Here is a 20,052-nt window from a genome sequence, read left to right as displayed (position 1 = left end):
ACAATAGTGTTTTTTACTAAATCATTTTTAATACATACATGTACCTACAAATGTATAAGTGGTATCACTAATAGAAAATAATATACACAAAAAACATATTTTTTATGTGACAATAGTACATATGATATTCATAGAATATACTATACAAAATATTACGTTTCAGACCCAAAATTTAACCATGGAAGCTTACGAAACTTTGAACGGCCGCTACGTATGATATTGATAAATTACGGCTGACCGTAAACCATTAATGTTAGCAACTTATCCCTGGATGACCTGTCGCCGTTTAGACGGGAAAACCTGGCGGATGACGAGGAGAGGGTGCAGACCAGGACATATTAATCAAGAATATGCTTTGTCATTGTCACCGTGACCGGGGCGAGGCGATCCATCATTCGCTTCAGTGGATACACTTCCATTTTGGCACTTTTCGCCGCACTCCATCTCGGATGCTGTGGCGAAAACAAATTACACTACACGTGATACTTTCCACAAAAAATGGCGTTAGAGCCCATCGAGAGTTATATTAATATCAAACACCGTCAGGGATGTAGATATATATATTATATACACAGTAAACAATGATGGACACCGTTTAAGTGGTACGGTGTTATGATACACATATCACTTTCATATGATTTATTATGTCTTTGTATTATATCCTGCATTTAAAATATATTATTTACGGAGTATTATCTTCAGTCGAGCAGATGAGTAGCATCAGGAGGGGTGTACAAAGGGAAGTTGTTCGTAACGAAGACAAGTATCCTCGGCGCGACACGTGACGCCGTGAAAAGTGCTCTGGGCAAAGTTTGCCAGTTTACAAAAGATGGAGACCGAGTGGAAAAGCGAAGTGAGGAGTGGCGGAATGGTGGAGTTGACACCAGACTGGCAAACTATTTGTCACCAGACAAGGATTAATGGTCGGGCGACCGTGCAAAAACACCTGCCCCGTCTTGCGACACGGACTCTGCTCTCGAGACGTATCAATTAAGTCATTTATCAAGCATAATTTATTTAAAAAGCAGGCCATGTATGCAATTGTTCGATTCGCTTTATCGCGACATGTATACCATTTGTGTGATGCGTATTGTGTGTGTCGTAAGTCATAATGTAAAAGAAAAGCTCGCAACTGTCATTAATCAAAATACAGGGCGCTCACTAAGAAGTTCACATTTATATAATAAATAAATAAAAATACAAAAAATTACAGTTGACGAAAATTTTTAAATGCTCGAAAATCCTGAACTGTTAAAAATATTTTATATTGATATTTGATTCGATTGCGATACACAATTACCTCATAGAGGGCATACGTTCTATATGACAGAGATGTAAGATTTCTTAAAAATATGTATTGCAATCAATCAACAGTAATAAGCATTGAGGGATATCAAGCCAAAAATATTCTATTACAAAGAGGTGTCAAACAGGGATGTGTTTTTTCTCCTACTATTTTTAATTTATACTACATAGCTAGGGTCCTCAATTCAATATTCGAATTCTTCGCTTAGTTTTCAACCTTTATTTTGTTTCAAAATGCAAGACAATGAGACACTTTTTCTCAACAACAAAAAAATCTTCGTCAGCGGTGTCTACTATGACCAAAACTCGCAGAATTGGTTTGTTGAGCGAAACAGAATATTGCAAACCCACCCTTATTATTGTTTGACGCTTACCTCAAAAACAGGCGTGCGTCGCAAATTTTTGTGAAGTTCGAGTTTCGTATTTGTATCTGTTTTTTTCGAGACCAAAATTTTTATTTCAATCGCATGTTCAATAAAAATGTTTTTATGTCTCCATAATATATTATATATTAGAGAATAAGATGCCAAAACTTCTATTCTCCATTACATATGTTTTTGGATAGTCAGCGAAAAATCTTAGATATTCCTATTATTTTTAGCATTTATTTTTAAACACATAAATTCTATCCGACTGATTATTAACATCCATATAGCTGTGCTTATTAGAGAGTTGCATGCAAAGCTGGTAATAATCTTATTGATATTCCCTATCAGCAGCTTGAATAAATGCTTTCTCAAGTACACTCGTCGACGCGACTAAGTTAATCATATCTAAGCGTACCGTGTAGATTTTTTGAGGGTAATAAAATAGGTTATTATTTATATTTCCTCATGTATAATGCCTGATTATAAAAGGAGCACACTGCCCTTGAGCTTCTTAATTGATTGCGTATCGCATGACAAATCATAATATATAAGAGGCCGTACTTCATATATTCTTTATATAATGACGGAATCTGTACTCCAATTGAGATAGTATACCTAATTTGGTAACCACTTAACAATATTTACATATATACCAAACCATTAAATACACATTTCAGTATCGATATATCCGACCACAATTTTTTGTGCGTAAACAAATAAAGCTAGAAAGATGTGGTTTGGTTTTTGCGCATGCTTGATTTTTTTCCTGCCTGCAGAAGCTGTCAGTCGCCGGCAGACTGCCAATGAGTGAGGAAGTGTTCATTTTTGACAAAATTACGCAACTGCAATAAATTTTGTGTAAAGCTTGACGATTCCCAATTGAAACGATCCGAAATATTCAACAGACATTTTGGGGAAAAGCAATAGGCACAACACAGATAAATGAGTGGTACAACCGCTTCAAAGAAGAGTAAAGCATGTTCTGGTAGGCCTTCAACATCCAGAAATAAGATTGTCATTAACCAAGTGAGGACCCTGGTCAATCAGACAGGACTTACAGACAAGGCGAGAATGAGGATTGGATCTGTTAATACTATTTTGTCTTAGGATTTGGGCTTCGGAAGAATCTCAGCAGAGTTTGTGCCAAAGCTGCTGAGAAAGCTGCTGCAAACAGTGATCCTAACATCCATAATACAGTGATCACTGGCGATGAGTCCTGGGTTTATGGGTACGACCCAGAAACTAAGTTGCAGTCATCACAATGGTAGCATCCCTGAGACCAAAAAAAGCGAGGCATTTGCCTCCAGTAGCGTGGTTCATCACGAGTAGAGTCTCCAATTCGAGTAATCGAGTACTCGATACTCGAGTATTTTTGTCTATTTTTTAAGTACTTGATAATCGAGTATTTTGAAAATTACTCGATTAATACTCGAAATTGAAAAATTTTGAAATATTTCAGAAACAAAAATAACCTTAACTCGGTCCGGTAAAGGTTAACGTCTTGCTTTTATTTGGCGTTTATGCCCGAAGTTCCGAGTTAGAGCGGTTACTATCAGGTATAATTTTTTCATAGTTCCATAGTTGCATAGTTCCGAAAATTTCTTTTGTGTTTTCTGTTCGACAGTGCCGACTTATCTAATTTATGGCAATGAACAATATGAAATATCAACAAAAATTTTTTTTAGGTTTTATGACTATGCAGTTGTAGCGTAAAGTGTTGTAAATTGTTTATACTGATCCCTCAGCTTAAAATATAAATCAAAACAATTGTGTGTTTTAAAGGCATTTAAAGTAAAGTCAGTTCTTTGCGAACCGTTTAGCTCTAGAGTGAAAGGGATTCACCCAAATACATCTTCGAAGGATATAGATTTAAATTCTTCGCATTAATCAGAAGGAGTAGAATATTGTATATTGTTAAGAAAAAAAATCTATTCAAGAAGAATTACAAAATGCTATTTTGTTAATAGTCGAAGGAAATAAGAGAAAAGCAGAGAAGGGAATGAAAGAAGAGAACATAAAAAGAGAGTTCAAAAAATTGTATATCTACAAAAAGCGAACAGATATAAATTAGAAGCCTTATCCAACGCGTTAATGACAATAAGTCCAACATCAACAGGAACGGAAAGGGTTTATTCCATAACGGGAATATTAAAACCAAAGTTTAGCAGTAATATTAAATTCGAGACACTTTTTGCATTATTGTTTTTAAAAAGTATGTTCGTGAAGTTAAAATAATTGTAAAAATTAACATACTAAGTATTTTAATTATTTATTTATATGTGCACGAATTTGAATAATAGCTATTTTGGTACATTTGGTAAATACTCGAAAGTACTCGAGTACTCGAGTATTTTAAAATTTTAATATTCGATACTCGAGTAGTTGATGGTTCGAGTAATTGGAGACTCTAATCACGAGTAAACAACCATTACCAAGAAGTACTACAAAAAATAACGATGTATTGTATAATATTAAGATGATACTTAACTATAGTTATATTATACTATATTTTATTCGAATGGATTAATAATTTCTATATACGCGCAAATTGATTATGTATCGATTTTAATATATTGCAAAAGAAATGTCACATATGTTCCCTTTGATCCTTTTATGGCTTTAAAACATACCGTTTCATTATAATTTTGCCTATAAATTATTTTGTCACCTATGCAATTATCTTTGCGACACTGAAACTTGACCGGTCATCATACCTTGAAGAGTCGTCGAGCGTTTAAGTAATTATAGTGGCAATTTATGGAGGTGACCCCTGCTAGCCCTTTTGCAGTCACGCATGCATTATTCATCGCGATCACCACCATCAACGATAATTTATATGCCGGCTCGGTGCCAGCTAATGGCCAATAAAGGGATGACAAGACCTTGTCAAGGATCGGTTCAAAAGCAAAGATCAGACCTTGCCAACTGTGGAAGCGATCGATCAACGATCGTTACGTTTGTTTTATAAGATATCGTAACTGTGTAACTTCTAAATAAAATAAACATTTAATAAATTTTAAATGAAATAATACACAGAAAATATAAAATATTCTATACAAAAAATCTTTGTACAATAGATAAAAGCGTATTTAAAAGTAACTTTATCTTTGTGATATATAAGTTTGTTATAGTGTATTTATAATAAATTATTTTAAACATCTCTAAAAAGGATATTTGGCATACTTTTTTACTACTGCCATTATGTATTGAACTACATAATATATATAAATAAATAGTTGAAAATACCTAAACATATTGATTGAAACCACGATCGCCGCATGTGTGCGGATAGATGGATAACCGCTAAATTGCGTTCGTATCTCGCATATCATCATTCACTTTCATTGATTGCCAGAGCATATTAAATCGTGAGTCGCGACGTGGGAGCGTAACCCTTTTTGTGGAAGTTACATGAAAAAAATTACACATACACACACTAAACAAAATAAAGAGCGACCGACGCCTGGCATCATTAATTTTCATGATGTCATCATATTACTTCCTCCCCTGCGGCCAGGGGTCATTAATCAAGTCCGTAGTAATTAATCGATGGCCGATCAAACACCGCATTTTCCTATCTTCGTGTATGACTTGCACAAGTCCCATAGGGTGTGGTTGGTGAAATGGTGAAAAAAATACACTTAAAGTAATCCATCTTTATCCGCAGGGGATATGTTGTTTTAAAAACATCACGGTTTCAAAGTCTAGTATGTCGTTAATACAACTGAGGATAAAGTTACAATAATAATGTCTGTATCATTTTTTTGTTCATAAATATCATCATTATGGAATAAAAAATCAATGAAGTAAAGGAATACATTGCTAAATATTGTAATTATAATCTGTACCTATTTATATTTGATACAAAGCTAAGCGATGAGTAGAAAAATGCACATTTTCCCCCGAGGGTATTTAAACCTTCGTTTCGATATAAACTAATAAGTAAATTTAATAAATTGACACCAATTAGCGCAAAATAAAATATTAAATATAATATTTAAAATTATGCCTTGCTCACTACTCATAGCTAAATTATTTCTGACCATGAGTTTGACGTCGTAATGTTTTCTAAATATTCATAATAGTTGTCCAGCAACTAATAATATTTACTAGATCATCGGCAATTACTAACAGCGAGTCACCGGCAACTTCAAAAACATGGACGACGCGCATAAAGCGGTCAAATTCATCCATTTAGTATATAGAAAATAATATTTAAAACAGGAAGCATATTTAATCATCAAGCACGTTACTTTGGGGTACGTCAGGTGATATATATCCTACATAAATCTAGATCCTCATAGCTATCACTGAAAATATCTTTGTGTTTGGCAAGCGTCCTCGAGCGCCGACGACCTTACCGCAACAAGAAAGAATAAGGGACGCGATCGCGACTCTCTAGGGCACTCTAAAGCTTGCAGCTTAAAGTCGCCGAGCATTGATAAATTGTCGTCAACACCCTAAGCAACTTCAAAAAGTGCTTCATTGTGTAGACGCTACGCTGAAAATGTAATGAATTGTATCTCAACGCTCTCACCAAAATGGCACTAGGATTAAAAGGAAACAATCTGTACTCTCTCATATAGATATATCTGATAAATTTTCTATGAATTCTATTTAACAACAAGAAGTAATTTGCCTCTAGGTATTTAAAAAAAAATCAAATTCGATTTTTTTGCGAATACTATAAAACACTTTTAAGTCATCAGAATATAATAAGTATTTCGAGTTCTTAATTTCCGTATGTATATTGTTAATAAAAATAGCAGACGATATTTCAGAATGAACAATTTCCTCATAAATATGAGCAACGACTAGAGTACGCTCGGGATAAGGATTCCGGGTTGTTATTGTGTGCGTGAACTGTGTGGCTCAAAACAATTTCGCTCAGAATATTTATTTTTTTTATTTTAAAAGAAAATATATGTTTATTTAACATCCATACATCTGAGCTAAGTTGTAAATTTCAACGGACAATTAAAAATATATTATATAATCGAAGAAACCAGACATTGATGTCATTAATTAAATATTTGCAAAATTCAAAATCTTTCACTAGTCAAAAAAATAATGAAGTCTTTAGCTATTCTTCAAAAGCAAAAGGATATAAAACAGGGAAAGAAATTAGTCGCAGATTGTTTAATGGCTCGACAACTCTATTAAATCATTGGAATCCATTGAATAAATTAACTTTTTTAAGCCTTACAGAGAATAGTGTAAAAAATCCAACAACGTACGGATTAATGGAAAAATAATTAAAATATTTAAATCCGCGGGTAAGAGAACGAATAACTTACAGTGTATATTTGACGCCTTGATATCAATTAACCCAGATATGCCCAAGAAATTTTGTTCTCTTAAAATTTCATTTATAAATAAAAAACAGTGACACGAGTTTAGTGACCTACCCATGGGACAGTGGGCATATCTGGGTTAAACCAATATCAACACAAAATTATTTGAAATAAATCACTAAAGAATATCGAACTTCTGTTCCACACTGCACTTTAATGACGAATACCAGCGTTGACGAATCAGCGACTGTCCTTAAAAGAGAAAGTACACGCTACATCGCTTCTCACTCTCATATACATGTACACGCACACAATAACAAACCGGCATCCTTATCCCGAGCGTACTCTACCATAGCTCACATACAGATGGTGACGACTTTAGTAACTCGAATAAAAGCTAACAATATCGTTTGCGAAACCAAAGTTGATTTCGCAAACAATATTGACAAACTTCCAAAAAATAATCTCTTGACAAACGTTGTCAAATGTTTTTTAAAAAAACAAGATAAACTACATCAATATATATTTTAGAATCGAGGGACTTAGTCACTGCTTTTGAAAGACACGAAAGGGTAGTGAAAATGAAACGACGCGGACGAAAACCGTGTTCTTAGTTCACTAGCGCTTACCGAAAGTGATTGTGGATAGATATGTGAATAATTATTTCAAACAACTTACCAAGTGCTGAAGAAAAAGTCCGGAGTTTTCAATTCTTGATTTATCGGAACGCTGTGATTTAATACATCTTCACGAATCTAGAAACAATGAAATTTTAAGTGGCAAATTTTTTTTTTTGATAGGGAGCAAGGTCAATAATCTGTCGGAACTTTATTATAAAAATATACATGAAGTCTGGTATTGTGGAACTATGCGATTTGAGGTTTTAAAAACTGTACTTTGCCTCTGAGTGCTTTCAAGAAACTCCCTCTTTGAGAGGCACCAGGAATAGTAATAGTTTTGAGCCATGTCAGACAGTTGCTCTTGGGTCCTCAAGCAGAATAGCGAGAACGGTGCACTTCCCTTTTTTAGCCTAATGATAAGATTTTTTAAATTCTTTGTTTATTGACCGCCAATACAGAGCTTATAGCAAGCCAGCATCGTAGTTAATCGCTATTCGCCAAGATTTTGTTTTTGGTTGGTCATCCTCATTAAAAACTCCCGGCGGCGCCCTCCATCAAGACAGCAATCTTTCGATTCACATCTACGATACAAGGTTCTCCTAAAGAGGATCACACTTTTAAGGAAATTTGAAAAAAAAGGTTAATATATAAACAACACAATTGCGTAGCTTAACAGACATCCTATTTTGTATTGTCCAAAAAAAACTACCCTTTTGCTAATTAATTATGCAATAGACATTGCGTCTACCAGCATAAAAACCACCACTATGATTTAGTCCTTTGCATCAATGACCTTTGGAGTGTGTCAATCTTGCAAATTTTACATATTCAAGGCGCGAACATATTTAGTTGGTCGAATATACAAGCGATGCAATTGGCCAACCACTCTCTGCATTTTTGTGATTCGCTGGAGACGTCTCGAATCAAGAATATAAAGGATATGACACTTTGTCACACAACTTTTCCACCAGCGCAGCGTTTAGTCTACAGAAGTATTTACAACTCGACAATATTTCGTTTTTAATATATTATACAAAATAACTGTTACCAGCTTTCCGGCGTCTATTTTGGCTGCAAAGTCACACCCTTCGTCCTCGAAACCCGAAACAATGAACTTCCTCTATGCTTGAGCGATTTTCCTGGAAACCAACCTGAAAAGAAAAAAATAATATTTGAACAAAAGTAATAATATAAGGCGCTTAAGAATTAAATAACTGTGAAAAACGATATTGGCCGGTATGTAATGACATAAGCAAATTAGCCTTCTTTCAATGCTTAGACACATATTTTGACCTTCATATATGTATAATAAGTAATTAATTATAATATCTTAAGAATTCAAATTTATTGTCTAATTAACTTGACAAAATTGTTAAAAGGCATACTTCTTAAAATACGGATCACCCTAATAATCTAAAAATACTTCTAATAATAATCCATTTTTTATATACATACACATGTATAAAAAATGGCAAAGCGTGAGATGCTTCCTCCACACTCTCTGGAAGTAGACCATGGTTGGGCAAGGACGGAAAATTTAATGTGTTAATTCGGGGCTACTTCGGTCGAGCTCGGGTCTGCCCGCTCTAATGTCTCGGCGACCTCGACCGTATTCGGTAGACCTTTGGTTCGGTAGCTTCCAGAGAGTGTAGAGGAAGCATCTGAGAAACTTGATAAAATGTATCACTAGATTAAATATAATTTTTTTATCAAAATTCATGTATTTTTAATTTTTGTGAATATGTTGGATTAATATTAATTTATGCCATACTGTTGTTTAAAGTGTCAATATAATATTTTATTTATATGTTATCTATGTAGAAAATCATCCGACTTTAATTTAATCACGATTAATGCAATTTTGATTAATATGCCTATGCCCTTTCACCAGTACAACATTGGATCACGTCCAAACATAAATAACAAATCGAATGAGCTTTCAATTAATCTCGAATCACCACCATCGCAACCGACGGACATCAATCAAGAGGTTAAAACAACCGCCCGAGCTGAATTATTAATGAAGGGCACAATCATTAACCGGCAAAGATACCGGGAATCTGTGGCAACTATGGAATGCTGTGAGCCGGCGGCTTCTGGATGCATCACCTTCATCTCGATACCAACTTCTTTTACTGCTTCTTCTTCTTAATCATCCGCGCAACCATCAAATTTACATTCCGACATAGTCTGCTGTGGTAGACGGAATGTGTCCGGACGTCGGACGTGTAACTATTCGGATCGACTGGATATAAATCACTCTCGTTTTACCTTTGTTTTTGAACTATGAAGATATTAATTGATAATTCGACGCTTGGCGATTTTGGTGATTGTGGTGTTCAGTCATCTGATTTGACAGCAGGCAAATGCGATTAACGGATTGATAAAATTTCTTGTCAAACATGTTATTAAACATTTTTTCCTTTGATCTAATCAGTGTCATCGCTTTTTGTGAGCCATCTGCGACAGTGCATGTTAAAGTGTGGAACCTTGTTAAATATAACAAAAATAAAAACTAATATAATATCAATAAGAACTTCACGAAAACAGTAAAAAATAAAAAAAGTGAGAAACATAAATGCAAATATAGTTTAATCCAGAACGACAGCATAGGTTCAGATTTCATATGAACCATTTTGTGTTTAAATTTCTACCGTGTATGGGGGGGAGGGATTGGAATAAGTAAATATTATATAATTTTAATTCCGATTGATCATCATCAATCAGATTTTTCTAGAATTTCCCAATCTCAGAGAAGAATATTTTAAAATGAGCTTGGTAATACTTATTAACTATAAAAAAATCTCTGATTATGAGCTACTCAACTCATAGAGAACATTTTTTATTGTTGTTACTTATACTAGTATGATTGGAAATTATTAATGGAAACATAAATCATAGGTAAAATATGTGATATATTCAATATTTAATATTTTCTATGCGGGTTAGTTTTGGAAGCATAGCGGCGTTCCCAGACGTTCTCAATATAATCGATCGACATTTTACTCAAATTGACAGGTCTAAAATGTCGTCGGTCGGGGCTCCGAGTCCAAAGATCTCACGATTCATTTAACACCATCGCATCGTAAAGTCTTGTGTTGTGGTTGTGTGTGTTTAACATAACGTGTCAATTTTAATTCGATCAAAAAAAATCTCGGGAAAACCACCTGTCATCGAAAATGACGTCCGAGTTAATTTCGTCTCGGTTCGGCTCTTTTGCACCGTGTCTGCAAAGTTTCAGATTTTAAAAATAAAAATATTGTATCAGACGACTATACTTGATATGAGCGAATTTACTGCTTTTTTCAACTGACGCTCCGAGTGTGGTAAATCGACAAGATCGTGCAATGTAGCTAGGATTTGAATTAAAATATGGTTTATGTTGAGATTTGATTAAGATAAGAGTTATTGATTTGCAATTCTGGCGGACTTTGTAGCTGCGATCATTGTCTATTTATGAGGATTGAAAAAGAGCGATAAAAAAGTGAAATAGGGAAAAGGGTACCAAGAATGCCAATGGTCGTCGGATAAACATGCGCGTGGCGAAGGCGGACCGGTCGCCTGTCATCGGCTCGTCACAGAGCAGACCGCTGATTGACAACCGCTGATAAATTTATGGTCGTCTCGGGTCGGCTTCTGTGCGAAGGCGATTCTGGATACCGTATCCAGTTTTCATCGAGCAAAATTTATTTATATATATTAAAACATCGCTATTATCCATAAATTAGCCGGTGGATGTTTCGACGTCGGTCTCTGGATACAATGATGGGAGACCTCGTCTGAGGAAATATATTGGTGGCCTTGTCAAGGCTTTAACCGACGACATAGTAATCCTGATTAAATGGCATACGTGCCAAATCGACGAGGTCGACAATTTTGCATCACGAAATTGCGTATTTACAATTTAAATATACATATCAAGTGTCTTTATTTATTTTTGTACGACATAAAAATATTTTTCGCGCACACGAGGAAGTACGCCGACACTGTGTCATCATGTCATCATCACGATGAAATACGATAACCGTCAAAGCGCATTTTTCGTCGTAAAAACGTTGTTTTGCCTAACGCGCGTGGCATAATGAGTGACCGCAAAATGACGCGACCCATACGCCGCGTCGCTTGTTTATTTTCCAGGGGCGTCATTCGCTCCGGGGCCTTTTGATCTGACAAGACAGGAAACCGTTTGCGGGGTGGTGCCTTTGAACGGGGCGAGTGGGCCAATTGTTTATTTTCACAATTAATAGGGACAAGCGAGGGAACGACGTGTAAATGAGCTTTATGTTTATTTTTCTGCCGAAGAATAAAACGGCTAGGGCTTGCTTCAAAATGGGATTAAATCTCGAAAGCAAACATATCTCGCGTGGGGGGCTTGTTCAGGATACGAAGGGGGCTGTAATTTAATCCTGCGGTGATATGCACTTCGAATTGCTAGTACCTGGAAATGTATGCTTTACAAAGTGCATGAGTTGTGTTGATGGTAGGAAATTCGTTGTAATGAGTTATCGCAAGCGATGCGCTATTCAAATAACTCTTAATTTTAAATGGTATTATTGGGTCCAAGACGCTCGTTATTTTAAATTTAATGTAATGTATATAGTCGACACAAAACATATTATAGATTTATCTCAGTATTGTGTCAGACTCTGGATGTTGTCACCATAACACATTACAAACACGAATGATCATTATATTCACGTGTAGCACATTATGTACACGTGAAATGCATTAATCATGTTAAAACGGTTCAACTATAAATACAGAATAAATAAATGAATAAAGCATCAATTAGTTGCCAGTACTACATGAGCATACGGTCGTATTATTCACGGCGCATCCTAACTCCCTTAGCTGTTCCATAACATTAATCCATATGAGGCTCGCGCTACAGTACAGGCGGCCCTCGACTTTCGAACGTTCGACTTTCACACAATTCGCTATTTCGCACATTTAAAAAAAAATATAAATATGAGTGAGAAACGGAAAAACTTTAATGTTGATACGAACAAAAAGAAATCAAGGACTCATAAACTTCACACGATTCGAGACAAAGATGGAAATTATTAGACGTTCTGATAGCGGTGAATCTTTTGCTTCAATCGGACGTTTGTATGATACATACAGGTCTACGATATGTTTAATTTTGCAAAATAATAATATAATTAAAGAATACGTTCAAAAGTGTGGAAATTAAAAATATATTTCCACAATCTTTAATGATATGTTTCTAAAAAACATGGCAAAAAAAACATGAATGAAATAGAAAAATTTTTGTCATCATGAATCGATGACCAACATAAAAAAAAGTCACTCTGAGTATTTCAATTATTCAATCAAAAGCAATTAGTTTGCACAAAGATTGGAAAGATAGATTAAAAAAAATTTAACACGGTTTCTTAAGCAAGTAACGGTTGGTTTTACAATTTTAAAATGAGGTATTCTTTTCATAATATTAAATTAACTGGAGAATCGGCTGATGCGGATAAAAATGCTGCAAAAGAATTTATTTCCTACTTATCCAAAATTATTGAAAATGGAGAATATTCCTCTAGCCAAATATTTAATGTAGATGAGACAGGTTTATTTTTGAAAACTCTTTAACAATGAAAAATATTAATGAAGCCTTCATGCATCTTGACAAATTTTTAAATATTATGGAAGATTGTGAACCCAATGGAGAACGCATATCTCAAGTGCGTAGGGCGATCAATAAAGACATAGCATGTTATAAAATACTATATAAAGAAAAGAAAAAGAATAGTGGAAAACCGTTAACTCTTGATAACTTTTCAAAGAAAATACCCGTAAACCCCTCTGAAACGCCTCTTAAACATCTTATTTTTACTTGATAAATAAATATTTTAAAATACACACAATTTCAATTTTTTACTTTTCTCTACTTTCAAACATTCAACATTCGCACACATTTTCAGGAACCAATTATGTGCGAAAGTCGAGGGCCGCCTGTATACAAGTTACGAAATAAACTAGCACGATAGACCAAGATATAATACAAGTAAGATAAAAAATAATAAATTAAAAAACTACCAAGGGTATAAGTCAGTGATCAATGCACGAAAGATTCGGGTTCGAATACTATGTGAATTATATTGTCAATTTATATCGTGTCTGAGAGATCGGAATTAGGATTTTATTTTATATTTATTAATTTAAGACCATCGTGATCTAATAGATTACCCCAAAGCGTTACTTTAGTAAAACATTGTGAGAAAGAAAATAATAATATCTATAAGATCAGGGTTCGAATCTTATATGAACCATTATGTTTTTCCACTACTAACGTGCTTGGAAGATATATTTTTATATAATTATAATTCTGATCAATTATTACAAACTAGGTTTTTCTAGATTCTCCTAATATTATATATAAATATTGTGTTGCATAAATAAAATTAATCTAGGAAAGTCATGAATTGATTGAAATTTATAATAGCTATATTTATTAAGATATTTGTGGCTGATTTACAAACTTTTATTTCAGTTTATTGTCTCACTAGTTACTTAGTAGTTTTTGGTTGTATTTACTCCGTTGTAACACATTGACTAACCCCTGTCGTGTTGCAAAAAATATATACAATAAATAAACGATTTTTTTGAGTATTTAAAAATGAAATTCAAGAATTCGGACACTCATTATTTTTAATTAGATTAATTTACAAAAACGTTTCTGTTTTTATATTGATACAAAAATTATTTTTAATTTTAAAATATAACATACCGCTTCAGCAAAGATATTATTTTATTGTTTTGACACGATAGCGACAAGAGGCATATGTCGATTGTAATCGGATACGTGCGGATTTGTTATCTCTTGTGCCATATGCGATTTTTTTTCTCAGAAAACGTGCCAACAACGGCGGAAATATAAAGAAAGTAAGATTCGTGTTAAGTAGAAGAAATTGGGCACACTTCCTCCCGAAAGCATAGGGGCGGAGAGCTTTCAATCGTCGGCGAAGAACAATCGTCGTTTGTTCCTTTGAAGGACTGACTGCCGCATATCATTTATTTATTTTGAAAGACGCTGCAGCCAATCATCAAAATGCTTTCTCATCATCATTTTCTATATTTAAATGCCCACACATGACGCCTACTATACGTGTAATATACCTAACGGTTTATTTGTATGAGAATAAAAAATGTTTTCAATAGCAAATCTTTGATCTTGAACGAATGGTATATTAACATAATTTCTAGATTACACGGAATTTAAAGTATAGGTCATAAAATTAGTTTTTAATTTATGTTATTGTCACCCTAAATTTAACAAGGCTTTAACCCTTTCCGGTCCACAAAAAAAATTAAATTTTCTACCAGGTCCACAAAGGATTTACAGAATTACAGAGTAAAACAATACATCTAGTTTTTTTTAATAAAACTATATTTATGTTTACAATTTTTTTTTTTTGAAGGTATAGGATAATGCTCTAATTATTACATTTTATACACATCCAAAGTATGATATCGGTGAAAACATTCACAGATGCAAAGGCCGGGCTTTCTCTTACAAGTTACACAAATGTATCGCGTTTCTTTCCTACTCCCAGAAATTTTTCTGTTGGAGCATACCAGGCAATCTTTATACTTCCCTTGAGGGTTGAGGTATAAGAAATGACCCCTTTTGTCCAGTCTTTGCTCCCTATCGCCTAACTATAAAAACAGGAAGTAATAATCTTGATCGAAATTCGGAATCGTTATCACTGCTGCTCAAGACTCTGTAGACTCGTGGTATTGTATGACTATTTATTTCTTTATTAGAATTAGAACTCCAAGCACTCGGGGGAACAGATGGTCCTGGATCAGTTATAGATAATCTTCTTCTTCGGTTTTGTTTGTTTTATTACACCAGAAACGTCTTCATTCTCACTTTCAACAAATAGTTCAGTCACTGTTCACTTCATTCATATATTCTTCATCAATTTTTTCAAACTCGTTGTTATCGCGGTTTTTTTTTTTGTAATTCTAGGCATTTTTGAGGGGTTCGAATTATTAGAATAATAGTACAATTATAAGTATCGGTAATAATAATTATCAAACTGTTTTCACGTGCATGGGTCAAGCGTAACTGATCCGAGTGAGTGACGCGTACCAATCTAGCCACTAAAACAAACCTTTTGTATACTCAGGTAGAAAGTTATACATTCAAATGCTCATAAAAACCATTGAATCCTCATCCCAGTATACCGTTACACTAAATACAAGTGAGAAAAAAATATATTTGCTTGTATTTTGACAATAAACTGATGAAGAAAAAAATGTCGAATGACATTCGACATAGGACTCACTGGAATAAAGTCGATGTCGAATGACATTCGACATAGGACCGGAAAGGGTTAATGAAATATTATTTAGTTTAAAACTATTAAATTGACAAGTTTTATATACATACATATGTATCAGTATATTTTTATGATAATATGCCTTTTAAGCTGGAAATCGTAATTTGTAAATTTAATTAATAATTGCAGTGTTTTTTACTAATTTGCAAGTTTTGATCAAAAAATACTTGATTTAAATGTAAAATTAAAAGCTGATTTAATTTGTATCCTTAAGATATATCATATTTAAGATCACCGTTCCTTTTTTGCATTGAAACAACTTTCATTATTATTTTTTTTTAATATGATACATGGTATATATTATATAAATACATTGTATGTATTGACTACGATAGATAGTACACTAAGATTTCAGCTATAAATTGTTATTTAATTTGAAAGAGAGCTTTTAAAATAAATATGTGTATTTATATAAAATTCTAAGAAAGCTTTGTTTAATACATAAAAATGTGTTTTCAATAATGAAATACAGTCGCTTTAAAAAAAAACATAATACTCCAAGCGTAACTTGAGGTAAGTAGATGTTGATTATACGGTTTGTGGAAAAAACAATTATGTCCTAGATATATTTTGTTTATATCATATTATTTTTGTTGTAGGCTTTTTACTATTATTTGATAAAATTCAGTGTATGTATAACTTCATGTTGGTTTAATATATCCAACAAAGTACACTACATTCAACCCGAAAATTCTACAACAATTAATTATCACGCAGTACGTCACCCAACAAAGCATTGTATAAACATTTATTTGATTAATCGAGATCGGAGTTTCACTGGTGGATTGGTACCGCAAACACAACCACAGCGTCCAATTATCGGTTTTGATTTCTGTCCAACTGACAAACGGCGGTGATCGGACACAGCTTCCGACTGTGATCTCTGTTTATAAAAGATAATATTTAGAAAATAGAGCAAATATTCGCTCGAGGATATAGGGCGAGCGCAGAATAACAAACGGCCGAGTATAATGACCGCTGATGAATCTCATATTAACTGTCACAATTGATATGAACGGAGCTCTCGGCACACGAGCTGATTGACAGGCAGACGTGACAGCCAAGGAGGAAGAGAGTAGAAGAAGAAAAAAAAGAGACACACGGAGACAGAGACAGCTGTGTGTGTGTAAACAGAGGATTTTCGTTTTTCGCCTCAGCGATACCACAAGTACGCCTGCCACTTGTCAACGTGTCCGATTTAATGGATATCTGCATGTATGCTGAATTGATAATACCTTATTAAATTAGTTCACTTAATTTTGAGTCACGAGCAACGTAAACTATTTTGCTTTGACCGCTTTGAAAAGTACTTTTATGAGTATATATTTATATAAAGTCAAATAAAATAGTATTCCGAAAATCTGGAGTTGAAAATAAAACACGTAAAACGACTCACAGATTGAGCATCTTTGGTGAACGCAGTAGTTTGTCGCGGCGGTCGCTTTGATCATGAGAGATGTCAGCAGCTCGCAGCGCCGGCTGCCACAGATAAACCCAACCGTGCCTAGTCATCGGTGACAGGGTTGTCAGTGACAATTTTTATTATAAAAAATATGAATCATAAACAACTTTCTCGAAAGTCATACATCAAATCGTCTTTAATTATTTTATTTCATATACAGAGTGGACAAGCAATAATTTTGTAATGAGCTTGGCAGCCGTTTAAATCAGAAAACATAAAAAAATGAGAGACATACATCAATATAGATACTGAAAAAAGCTCATATCAAACCTATAGCATTGAGGAACACATTGCCACAAATATCGTAACATATGGAAACATTACACAACATTTTTTTATGGTTCCTCAAGCTTTTTTGTTATAGTCGATATTATCATTTCCATGTTTTATTTAGAGTAGTATAGAATATAGATATTGATTTTTTAAAAAAGTATATGTGAAGAAAAATACAAATTACCTATAATTAACTAAAATTTGTTTAAAAAAATTATAAAGTGAAATTGAGTCATACTTATGCCATTAAAATCATCAGAAAAGTACTTTATATAGATAAACATAATAAATACAATATAATCTTAATTTTTAATTTTGATAAATTAAAAAAGTTCTAGAAAAAAACATCTACATTTTCAATATGCTTAAATTTTTTTAAATAAATTTCAGGAATGGGAATTATTGATTATGAGGTAGAATTTTGTAGGAGCATTTCAATAAAAATAAATAATAGACTTTCACAAAATTTATGTAGCAAATGGAATATTTCCCTAGCTACGAAATCATTTTTCCATAATCACCCACGAGTATAATTGGCCTTATTAAAACTTAAAAAAAATACAGTTTTTTTATTTGAAAACCGCATTTAAAAAAAATCAATACTTTCAGCATTTACTTTAACATATGTTAGTTTAAGAAAATTATTAAAACTATCAATAGTCAAGCACACACGTACGGATCTGCCCGTCGGACATCTGATGGATTTGTCCGGGCTTGGCCACAGACGCAAAATAGCTCGGATCTGTCTGACTGAGCTCGGTAGATATTTTAGAAGAAAAGTTAAATTTATATAGTGCTTAAAGTAAATTCTAAATTTAAATGACATTTATTAATAATAATAATATATACCTTGATCTCTTCATACATTTTCAATAATGATAATAACTTTAATTTTAGTATAATTAAAATTATATTTTTTATTATGTATTAATGTATGTAATATTTACGTATCTAGAGTCTCTAAGTGCATCTTAAATTTATATTATTTTTTCTATTGTATAGTGGTGTAATAGAAATGTGTCATAAAGTAATAAAACTTTTAAAAAAATTTAGACGTTGGCGGCAACTTTGTCGCAAATTAATAAAAGCCCGGGTCATAAAATTATTTAAGGGACAAATTTTAACAAAAAACACAGTAAACGGTCGTTTACGCGAGCGTGATCTCTGCTCAGATCTGCTTGTCCGTGTCCGATCCGTCCGTTTTGAGCACGGACAACGGATAGACAACAGACGGATCTGTCCGAGAGTTTTAACATCACACACTGGCGGATTTGTCCGTCGGACATCCATTTCGGACAAATCCGGCGGGCAGATCCGCCCGTGTGTGGCCAGCTATAATATTTCTGAATCTTAGGTGTCGTTGGAGACGTAATTAACGTCAATTTTTAACATGAAAATAACTACTTTACTTCAAGCATGTACATTTTATATTTATTTTTTATTACAAAGCTAACCATAACGACTTTACAAGATTCCCTAATGTGCAATGATGACTATTATACAAACAAAAATAATATAAAAAAAGTGCACACTTAAAATAGATGAACACTATCTCACATATTTGTTCCAGTTCCGCATAGCTATCGCTGAAAATATTATTGTTTGGCAAATTCGTTGAAAAGCTGAATTGCTCGTGGAAGAGGAACGTTCTCAAGCGATGTTTAATCGCTTATCAACTTCGAAAAGTGCTTGATTAGGTAGACGAAATAAATTATAATCTAATGCTCCTTGAAAACAGGCACTAGGATACAAAACACGAATACGAACTGTACTCCCTTTTGTAAGAATATATATTTTTTAAAAAAAAAAATATTTTTTTGCGCCATATCCTAGGACGCTACGAACTAGCGTATCGTACAGAACACGAATCAGCAATATATTATTTAAATGACATGCGCTCGTTCAAAATAGCTATCCGCTATCGCTGCTCTTCGACCAATATTTAATAAGAAAAAAGTGCGCCAACAAGCAAAAATATAATTCTTCTTTATAAACAGTTTTTAAGTGTGCTTGCCCGGTATAGAGTAACACGAGTATTACTAAATTTGATAAATTAAAAGTAATTCAAAATAAAGTATTAAAAGTAATATACATATAGCACCTCATTTTGTAGAAATAATGAAAGAGCATTGTAATTATCACACGGATAAATATTATAAAAAAAATTCGCAACATACTAACCAACTAATTTCTAGTATCGGTAATTACAATAAAAAGGGACGTATTAAATATGGCACCCCGACAAAGCCGCGCCGTCATAGCCGCGCCGACATAGCCGCGCAAAGTCAAACCAAAATTCATTTTATAATATGGTATTTATTTATTAATAATTACAAATATATATAGGAAAACGGAGGCGTCTCGCTACCGCTC

The 20,052-nt window shown here is 33.6% G+C and overlaps 1 long non-coding RNA gene across 1 annotated transcript in view; it reads right to left on the bottom strand.

Moving 5' to 3' along the window:
* Nucleotides 1-20,052, bottom strand: part of LOC148226431 (uncharacterized) — a 383,830-nt gene that overhangs the window by 91,212 nt on the left and 272,566 nt on the right. Inside the window, exons 2-3 of the long non-coding RNA XR_015812220.1 lie at nucleotides 8,636-8,738; nucleotides 7,646-7,722 (exon numbers count right to left, since the gene is read on the bottom strand). This is a non-coding gene — a long non-coding RNA (uncharacterized LOC148226431). The remainder of the gene's footprint in view (nucleotides 1-7,645; nucleotides 7,723-8,635; nucleotides 8,739-20,052) is intronic.

The sequence above is a fragment of the Plectrocnemia conspersa genome, unplaced genomic scaffold (genome assembly GCF_051122295.1).
Source record: "Plectrocnemia conspersa isolate PC_06_02 unplaced genomic scaffold, ASM5112229v1 ptg000014l, whole genome shotgun sequence".
Classification (NCBI taxonomy): domain Eukaryota; kingdom Metazoa; phylum Arthropoda; class Insecta; order Trichoptera; family Polycentropodidae; genus Plectrocnemia; species Plectrocnemia conspersa.
The sequence above is the reverse complement of the archived record's forward strand: the minus strand, read 5'-3'. Positions and strand labels throughout refer to the sequence as shown.